At 40.3% G+C, this 10,195-nt stretch overlaps 1 pseudogene; it reads left to right on the forward strand.

The window, feature by feature from the left end:
• The first annotated feature begins 648 nt into the window (after positions 1–648).
• Positions 649–1,720, forward strand: LOC141499753 (F-actin-capping protein subunit alpha-1-like; annotated as a pseudogene).
• The last annotated feature ends 8,475 nt before the right edge of the window (positions 1,721–10,195 follow it).

The raw sequence follows: 10,195 nt of genomic DNA on the forward strand, positions 1-10,195 counted from the left end.
AGCACGTGAAGCCCAGCCCTCAGGACACACAGTGAGCAGCATGGTTGCAGCAGCCCAGATCCAGGAACAGGAAGCAGAAGCCAGTAATTAGGAGCCCCCAGGGCATGAGTAAGCTGAGACTAGGGAGGGAGCAGAGAGACACAGGAACAGGACTCTGGGATTCTGACCACCTTCAGATCCTGATCACAGTCTAGGCCCCCCATAGAACAACAGGCCCCCCCCACCTCAGCCCCATGGCAGAGGGGTGCACTTGTGGTCATTCACAGACCAGGAGGGAGAACAGAGCCTCACACATTCAAAAGCTCAGGAAGCACCCCAAAACCAGGAACAGGCTCGGGAAATGAGTAAGCACAGAAAAAAGAGGAATACCATTGAGAAATACTTTGCCTGTGATCACAAGAAGGATCAAAACACTCAATCTGAAGATGAGGAAGCACAAGCTCCTGCATCTAAAGACTCCAAGAAAAACGGAAACTGGGCTCAGGCTATGACAGAGCTCAAAAAAGACTTTGAAAATCAAGTGAGGGAGACAGAAGAAAAATTTGGAAAAGAAATGAGAGAGATACAGGAAAAACATGAAAATGAAGTCAGCAGCTTAGTCAAGGAGATCCACAAAAATGCTGAAGAAAATAATATGCTGGCCGGGCTGGGCCAGAGCAGCCCAAGATGGCCGACTTCGAGGATCGGGTGTTGGATGAGGAGAAGATATGGATAGCTGCTAAGTTCATAACTCATGCTCCCTGGGAGAATTTAATGAAGTGTTTAATGATGTCCGGTTACTACTTAACAATGACAATCTTCTCAGGAAAGGGGCAGCTCATGCATTCGCCCAGTATAATATGGATCAGTTCACTCCAGTGAAAATAAAAGGATATGATGATCAGGTCTTAATTACAGAACATGGCAACCTGGGTAGTGGCAGGTTTTTAGATCCAAAAAATAAAGTTTCCTTTAAGTTTGATCACTTATGGAAAGAAACGAGTGACCCCCCAACCTGAGGACATAGATGGAGCTCTGAAGTCATCGAGGGAATCCTGTGACAGTGCATTAAGGGCCTATGTGAAATATCATTATTCCAATGGCTTCTGTACTGTTTATGCTAAAATTATAGATGGGCAGAAGACTATTATTGCCTGTATTGAGAGCCACCAATTTCAGCCTAAAAACTTCTGGAATGGTCGTTGGAGATCAGAGTGGAAGTTTACCATCACCCCACCTACAGCTCAGGTGGTTGGAGTGCTAAAGATTCAGGTCCATTACTATGAAGATGGTAATGTTCAGTTGGTTAGTCACAAAGATGTACAGGATTCAGTAACTGTTACTGATGATGTACAAACTGCCAAGGAATTTATTAAAATCATAGAACATGCTGAAAATGAATATCAGACTGCGATTAGTGAGAATTATCAGACAATGTCGGACACCACATTCAAGGCCTTGCGCAGGCGGCTTCCAGTCACCCGAACCAAAATCGACTGTAACAAGATACTCAGCTACAAGATTGGCAAAGAAATGCAAAATGCTTAAGTCTGGATGTGAAATTCTCTGATTGTAACATGCAAAAAAGAAGAAGAAAGGGGAAAAAAAGATTCAAAGTTTGGTCTTATAAATAGGTGGTTTATAAACAAGTGCAATCTTTTGCTAGGGCTTTCAAAGTTAACAGGTTTTCTAGCCTCTTGGAATACTATTGAACCAATAGCGTTTGTCTTGATGTTTTTTTGTGTGGTCCCCACCATGTAACTTCCTATTGTGACTGTATCTACTTGTAGGATTTTTTTTATTCAATTATTTTTAACATTGAAAAAGAAAGAGAAGGAAATATGTCTTGGAATTTATGTACTGGTTAGAAAATTTCCTAGCCATGAAAGCCCTCTCACAAACAGGCAGGTAATGTTTCCAATACTATCCCACCCTTATCTTTAATAGCCCTCTGCTCTGGTACACCAGTGGTTTTTACTGATCAACCAATAGCTAAAGATGCTATGCTGCAAGATAAATCTACAGACATCCTTTCTCTTCTGACTGCTGATTGCCACTTCATGGCATACTGGTAGCTGTAGCTTTTTAAATATTTGGAATGGGGTTTTTAAGGTCCCTTTGGTAGAAAAGGGTTTTCTGGAATTCCATAATGACCAGCTTCTCTGGGGAAAATTTGGGGGTTTTGTGTTGTTGTTTATTTTTTAATCCAAAGACTTGAACCACATTCCCTCCAAGTGAACTTGTTTGCTTTCTTCTTTTTTTTTTTTCAAAATTTCCCTTCCCTCCAATAACTTGGTTGTTATAGGCATCTGCATTTTTAGAATATAGTTACCCCATTTATATATATTTTTTATAGTCAAGAACTGCTGACACATCTGGATGTAGAAGAATAAACATTAAAACTTGAAAAATGCAGATGCCTAATGAATAATAGGCATATTGTGCTTTAATACTTTGTGGCAGGTTTACTAGACTTTGTACTGTAAATGTATGAATCAGACAAGTGCATAAATCACAAATAAAAACAAAAAAAGATTTGCACCAAAGTGAGAAAATTAACTTCTAAGCAGTGTCTTTCTATTGTTACCTGTTTCTTAATGTATTTAAAGGGAACACTGTCAATTCACTCTAAATGGTTTGTAAAACTTGTTTGACATTCTTCTTCATTCCTGCCTGCCAAGAACTTAAGTTAGACTGTGATGCAGCAGCCCTTCCAGGAGGGTGAGTGAAGGTATGTGTTCCATAGATCTCAAAACACAGGGACACCATGGATTTGCTATAGCTAGTATCTGAACTATGTATGGTGAATTCATTCTACATTGTTTACACTTAGGTGACCGGGCCTCAACAGGAGGTCATTTTTTTTAAACCAAGTGCTATCTTCCTATCTCCAAATATTCATTGAAGAGTAGACTGTGCTTAAAACGGCATTGTTTTTGTTCAGTAACATGATTAATAAGCAAGAGTGTTTCCAAAGTGTCCCGTTACTTATGTAAACCTTTTTTCCAAAATAAAATATATTTGTATTATTTGTCATTCATAATATCCATCCATATTACAAAATCTTCTGTACCTACTAGTAGAAAGAAATACAGTGGTTTTGTTCTAAAAAAGAAAAAGAAAAAAAAATAACATGCTAAAAACCAGCATAAATCAAATGGATAAAACAGTTCGAAAAGTTATTGAGGAGAAGAATGCTTTAAAAAGCAGAATTAGCCAGATAGAAAAGGAGATAAGAAAGCCTTCTGAGGAAAACACATCCTTCAGACAAAGAATAGAACTGAGGGAGATTGCTGATTTTATGAGAAATCAGGACACAATACTTCAAAACTAAAAGAATGAAAAATTAGAAGAAAATGTGAAACATCTCATTGAAAAAACAACTGATATGGAAAACAGATTTAGGAAAGATAATTTAAAAGTTATTGGAATACCTGAAAGTCATGATCAGGAAAAGAGCCTTGACATCATTTTCAAAGAATTACTACAGGAAAATTGCCCTGATATCCTAGAAGCAGAGGGCAAAATAGAAATGGAGAGAATCCACCAATCCCCCCAAGAGAGAGATCCAAAAAAAAAAACCAACCCCCAGGAATATTATAGCCAAGTTCCAGAACTCCCAAGTCAAAGAGAAAATATTACAAGCAGCCAGAAGGACACAATTGAAATATCATGGAGCTGCAGTCAGGATCACACAGGACTTAGAAGCAACTACATTAAAAACTCATAGGGCTTGGAATATAATACTCTGGAAGGCAAAAGAGCTTAGAATGCAACCAAGAATCAACTACCCAGCAAAACTGAGCGTCCTCTTCCAGGGAAAAAGATGGATTTTCAATGAACCAGGGGAATTGAAAATGTTCCTGCTGGAATGGCCAGAGCTTAACAGGTTTGACCTTCAAATACAGGACTCAGGTGAAGCATAGAGAGCAGATGAGAAGGGGAAAATATAAGGAACTTAATGATGATGAACTACATGCATTACTGTATAGAAAAATGATACTGATAATACTCATATGAACCTTCTCATTTAATAGAGCAGGTGGGAGGAGCTTTTATAGATGAAGCACAGGAGAGAGCTGAGTTTGAAGATATAATGTGGTGTAAAAATGGAGTCAATAGATACAAGGGAAATGTAATGGGAGAAAGAAAAAGGAGAGGAGGAATAGACTAATATATTTCATATAATAAGATTTTTCTTTAGTACAATGAGCTATTGCAATGATATGGAAGGGGGAAAGGCAAGGGGGAATGAAGGAATCTTTGCTCTCATCAGAGGTGGCTAGGAGTGGAAACAACATATATACTCAATGGGGTATAGACCTCTGGAGTAAGAAGGCGAGAAGGGGGATGGGGGAAGGGGGGGATGTGAGTGATGGAGGAGAAGATGGACCATGGCGGGAGAGTGGTCAGATATAACACATTTTCTTTTTTACTTTTTGCAAGGGGCTGGGATTGGATGGCCTGTCCGAGACCACAGGGCCGGGTAGATGCTGGGCCTAAGGGGTGGTATGTGGACTCGGGGCCTCTTGGCCCCAGGGCCAGGGATCTGTCTGCTGCACCACTCAGCTACCCTACAGCAGAGATAGAGTGAAAGGAGAAAGAAAATATAATACGTGGTAATGGAGAAGTACAAATGGAGGGAGTTGCTATTAGCAATGGCAACGATGGAAAAATATGGAAGGAACTTTTTTTGTTTTTAGTTTTTTGCCAGGCAGTGGGGGTTAAGTGGCTTTCCCAAGGCCACACAGCTAGGTAATTATTATGTGTCTGAGGCCAGATTTGAACTCAGGTACTCCTGACTCCAGGGCCGGTGCTCTATCCACTGTGCCACCTAGCTGCCCCTTGGAAGGAACTTTTGTGATGGACTTATCATAAAGAATGTGATCCACCTGCAACAGAAGTGGTGTTGGGACACAGGCTGAAGTACATTTATTATTATTATTATTATTATTATTATTATTATCATTATTATTATTTTGGGGGGGGTGCAGGGCAAATGGGGCTGGGTGGCCTGCCTGGGGTCACATAGCTGGGTGATTGTTGGGTGTCTGAGGCAGGATTTGGCCCCGGGTACTCCTGGATCAAGGACCAGTGCTCTGTCCACCACCCGGCTGCCCCTATTATTATTATTATTACTATTTTATTTTATTTTGGGTCCTTTTTTTGGGGGGGTTTTGCAGGTCAATGGGGTTGGGGTGGCTTGCATGGGGTCACACAGTTGGGTGATTGTTGGGTGTATGGAGCCAGATTTGGGCTTGCGTGCTCCTGGCTCCAGGGCTGGTGCTCCATCCACTGAGCCACCTGGCCAGGCCTAAAATTATTACTATTTTTTAATTTTTTTTTTTAGTTTTAATTTTAATTTTTTTCTCTCCCCTTTATTTTATTGCACATGTGGGTCTATATTTTTGGGGGGGGAAGGGGGTATTATGTTTACTCTTAAACAAGAATATTTTATTAATGTGTAAAAAACATTATTTGTACAAAATAAGAATAAATAAATAAATACATAACAATAAAAATAAAAATAAATATAGAGACTCCTCTGGGCAAAAAAGAAAGTTTATTTTGACTTTTCTCGAGAAAAGGGAACACTCTAAGTCTCACAAATGTAGTGAAGATCAAGGAGCTGCCCCAAGGTGACAATCAAGTAAGATTATATGGCCTAGAATGATTTCCCTCTCCCTTACCTGTTCTCTTCCAACTTGATTGGGTAAGGTTTTCAGAGTTATAATCTTTTTGCGAAAAATCTGCCCAGTAACAAAGAGAAGAATAAAATGTTTTTTATAGAATATTACCTTACCAGATGGTGAGGGTATCAGAAGAAGATTCCTAATGACCTTTTATTGTCTATCTAAATGAATGAATTAATGTCTGAGTATGCAAAGTCTTCTTAGTACTTCTCATCAAACAAGAGAAGGCAGTCTACTGTTCTCCCAATCTATCACGAAATAGGTGGCTAACCAAGAATGCAAGGTCTCTTCTCTGGAAGTATTCCACTATTTGCCTCTCTAACAGAATCAGGAGGGTGTCTGACTGCAAATGCAAGGTCTTTCTCCCTCTTTCTTCTAAGAATAGTCTAAGAGTAATAGTTTGTCTTTGTTTTAATGATTTTTAACCCAGAAAGGTCTTCACTAGGAATATTAACTCTTAAAAGGGAATATTCCACTCAATCCCTCCTCTTTTTTCATATGTATGTATATATATATAATTATGATGATATATAATATATAATTATATATAATATATATAATAATAATTATATATATCCTCTCACACTATCCTTGATACCCTCTCAGGTTCTATTCTCTCTCTCTCTCTCTTCCTGTATACTTGGGACAATCTTCCTGGAGCACTGACTAAACAACCCACACACACACATATCATAGATATAATGGATGTCCAGTTTCTCTCTTTTCCCCTAGAGACATTCAATATCTTTCTGTATCTGCAGAGTCCATTCCAATCTCCAATTCGGAAGATTTGTTGAGATCTCCTCTTCTGGTAAAGGAACTTCTTAACACAATATCTTATCAGAGAGATTCATATTTTCATCATTAGACCATAAAAATCTAAAGCTATTAAAATTCACATTTTGCCTTACTCACTGTCACATTGATATACATACTTTAACAAAAAATACAACTTCCATAATTATTCACTTCACAAGTGAGTATGTTGAAAATTATCAAGTTAACTTGAGCCTATAACATTTACATTAAATGACCATCTTTGTACAAAAAAGTGTCCAGCAAGTGACATACAAATAGCCTAATCTCTTGCTCTTCATTAAAATAATAACTCAAATATCCTTAACTAAAATAAATTCTTCTTTCTTCCCAAAATGTTTCTTAACTAAACCATAGGTGATTCTTATTCCTGATATACTCAACTGACTTACATTCCCTTCTCAAAGTAGAACTTGAACTGCTATTGCACAGAAGTATATCTTGAAATTATATAACCTTCTTTATTCTTCTTACCTAAATATCCTTTCCCTAGCACAAAATAAAATAAAAGAATCTTAATTCTTCTCAAAACATATAGCTAACAGCAGAGGTTAAAACCACATGCTGACCTATTTGGCCATTAAACTCCACTTGACCCAAAATTTCTATATCAGATTGACTTTTAGTGATTTACTATAAAGATCTAGGACATCAAAGGAAAATTCCTTTATAGATATAATTTTGAGTGTCACTTTCCAGGCAGAGGACATGTGGATAGTCAAATTCCTTATGTCAAATTTTTAGATTTATCTGGTGAGACATTATTCCTTGTCACATTTGGGGAAGTCAAGTCAAAAGGGTCCAACCTCAGGTTGCATTGAAAAGTCACCCCTTTGGCTTTTTCTCCCAATACACCTGTCACCTGTACAGTGTCCAAACCTCTTTCAGGCTTCCAGACTTCAAGAGAGCATTGACTCAACAGCACTTCCTTTGCTGATCATACCTGAGGTCAGACACAAAACAAAAGCCAATTAAAAGTCCCATGATCTAAAATAGTAATTCTATCTAATTAGATCTCCAAGTGAATCCACTTCACAAAGACTAAATGCTAATTCTAATCTGGATGGGGTGTGGGGGGGTCACAATCAATCAGTCCCCTTCCCTACACATATATCACCTATTATCTACTCTGAGCGTCCCTGTCATCAGAATACATTAAATAGAATAACTTTCTAGAACATTCAAAAATCAGTCAAGTTGGAGGGGCGGAGCCAAGATGGTGACATGAAGGGATCGAGTCTTAGGAGCTCTCTGATAAAAACGCATAAACTAAGGACTCTTAACTAAACTTTTGAGAGACAGAACCCACAAAGGGACCCAGTGAGACAGTTCTCCTACTCAAGGTAACCTGGAAAAGAGTAGAAAGGCTCTGCTCCCCAGGGTCGGAGGGGCGGCCCACTGGAGGGGTGGCCCGCCAGAGCGAAAGAACTTCCGCCTCCCAGAGGCAGCCTCAGGGTGCTGGGAGCCACGGCTCACAGCAGCGGGGAAATCTCCTGAGCTGCACCCTGGGGAGCACTGGGCACAAAGTGGGGGAACAGCGGGAGACCTCTGCCAGAGCGAGCACGTGGAGCCCAGCCCTCAGGGCACACAGCAAGCAGCTTGGTCTTTCAGCAGCCCAGACCTGGAAACAGAAGCAGGCGGAGCCAGTAAGCAGGAGCCCCCAGGGCATGAGCCCATTGAGCTGAAGGAGGGGAGTGAAGAGAGACTGCAGAGCTCTGTCCTCTGCCCCTGGAACAGGACTCTGGGGCTCTGGCCACATTCAAATCCTGATCCCAGTCTAGGCCCCCCCATAGAACAACAGGGCCGCCCCACCTCGGCCCCTTGGCAGAGGGGGGTGCTTATGGTCATTCACAGACCAGGAGGAAGGACAGAGCCTCACACACTGAGACCCTTGTGAGAGTGTCCCAAAACCTCAGGAAGCACCCCAAAAAACAGGCTTAGGCTGGGAAAATGAGCAAGCAAAGAAACAAGAGGAAGACCATTGAGAAATATTTTGCAAATGGGCCCAAGAAGGATCAAAATACTCAGTCTGAAGATGAGGAAGCACAAGCTCCTGCATCTAAAGACTCCAAGAAAAACAGAAATTGGGCCCAGGCTATGACAGAGCTCAAAAAAGACTTTGAAAATCAAATGAGGGAGTTGGAAGAAAAACTGGGAAAAGAAAGGAGAGAGATGCAGGAAAAACATGAAAATGAAGTCAGGAGCTTAGTCAAGGAAATCCAAAAAAAAATGCTGAAGAAAATAGCATGCTAAAAACCAGCTTAGGTCAAATGGATAAAACAGTTCAAAAAGTTATTGAGGAGAAGAATGTTTTAAAAAGCAAAATTGGCCAGATGGAAAAAGAGATAAGAAAACTCTCTGAGGAGAACAAATCCTTCAGACAAAGAATAGAATTCAGGGAGATTGATGAATTTACCAGAAATCAGGAATCAATACTTCAAAACCAAAAAAATGAAAAATTAGAAGAAAATGTGAAATATCTCAGTGAAAAAACAACTGATATGGAAAACAGACTTAGGAAAGATAATTTAAAACTTATTGGAATACCTGAAAGTCATGATCAGGAAAAGAGCCTTGACATCATTTTCAAAGAATTACTACAGGAAAATTGCCCTGATATTCTAGAAGCAGAGGGCAAAATAGAAATGAATAGAATCCACCGATCCCCCCAAGAAAGAGATCCCAAAAAGCCAACCCCCAGGAATGTTATAGCCAAGTTCCAGAACTCCCAAGTCAAAGAGAAAATATTACAAGCAGCCAGAAGGACACAGTTCAAATACCATGGAGCTGCAGTCAGGATCACACAGGACTTAGCAGCAACTACATTGGAAGCTCGTAGGGCTTGGAATACAATATACCGGAAGGCAAAAGAGCTTAGAATGCAGCCAAGAATGAACTACCCAGCAAGGCTGAATGTCCTCTTCCAGGGAAAAAAGATGGACTTTCAATGAACCAGGGGAATTTCAAATATTCCCTTTGGAATGGCCAGAGCTGAACAGAAGGTTTGATCTTCAGATACAGGACTCAGGTGAAGCATGGAGATTTGAGGAGAGGGGGGGGAAATATGAGGGACTTAATGAGGATGAACTGCATGTATAGAAAAATGATACTGATAATATTCATATGAACCATCTCAGTTAATAGAGCAGGTAGAGGGAGCTTTTATAGTTGAAGCACAGGAGAAAGCTGAATTGGAGTCAATAGAAAAAAAAGGGAAATGGAATGGGAGTAAGAAAAAGGAGAGGGGGAATAGTCCAAGTTCACATAATAAGATTTTTTTTTATTATGAGCTATTGCAATGATATGTAAGGGGGGAGGCAAGGGGGAATGAGGGAACCTTTGCTCTCATTAGAGATGGCTAGGAGAGGAAACAGCAAATATACTCAATGGGGTATAGACATCTGGAGTAAGAAAGAGGGGGGAGCAGGGGGAAGGGGTGGGGATGTGAATAAAGGAGGAGAGGATGGACCATGTGGGGAGAGTGGTCAGATATAACACATTTTCTTTTTTACTTCTTGCAAGGGGCTGGGATTGGAAGGCCTTCCCAGGACTATGGGGCCAGGTGGATTCTGGGCCTAAGGGATATTATGGGGGCTCAGGGCTTCTTGGCCCCAGGACAAAGGATCTGTCTGCTGCACCACTCAGCGACCCTACAGCAGAGTCAGAGTGAAAGGAGAGAGAAAATATAGTACATGGTAGTGGAGAAA

Source organism: Macrotis lagotis, chromosome X (assembly GCF_037893015.1).
Source record: "Macrotis lagotis isolate mMagLag1 chromosome X, bilby.v1.9.chrom.fasta, whole genome shotgun sequence".
Lineage (NCBI taxonomy): Eukaryota > Metazoa > Chordata > Mammalia > Peramelemorphia > Peramelidae > Macrotis > Macrotis lagotis.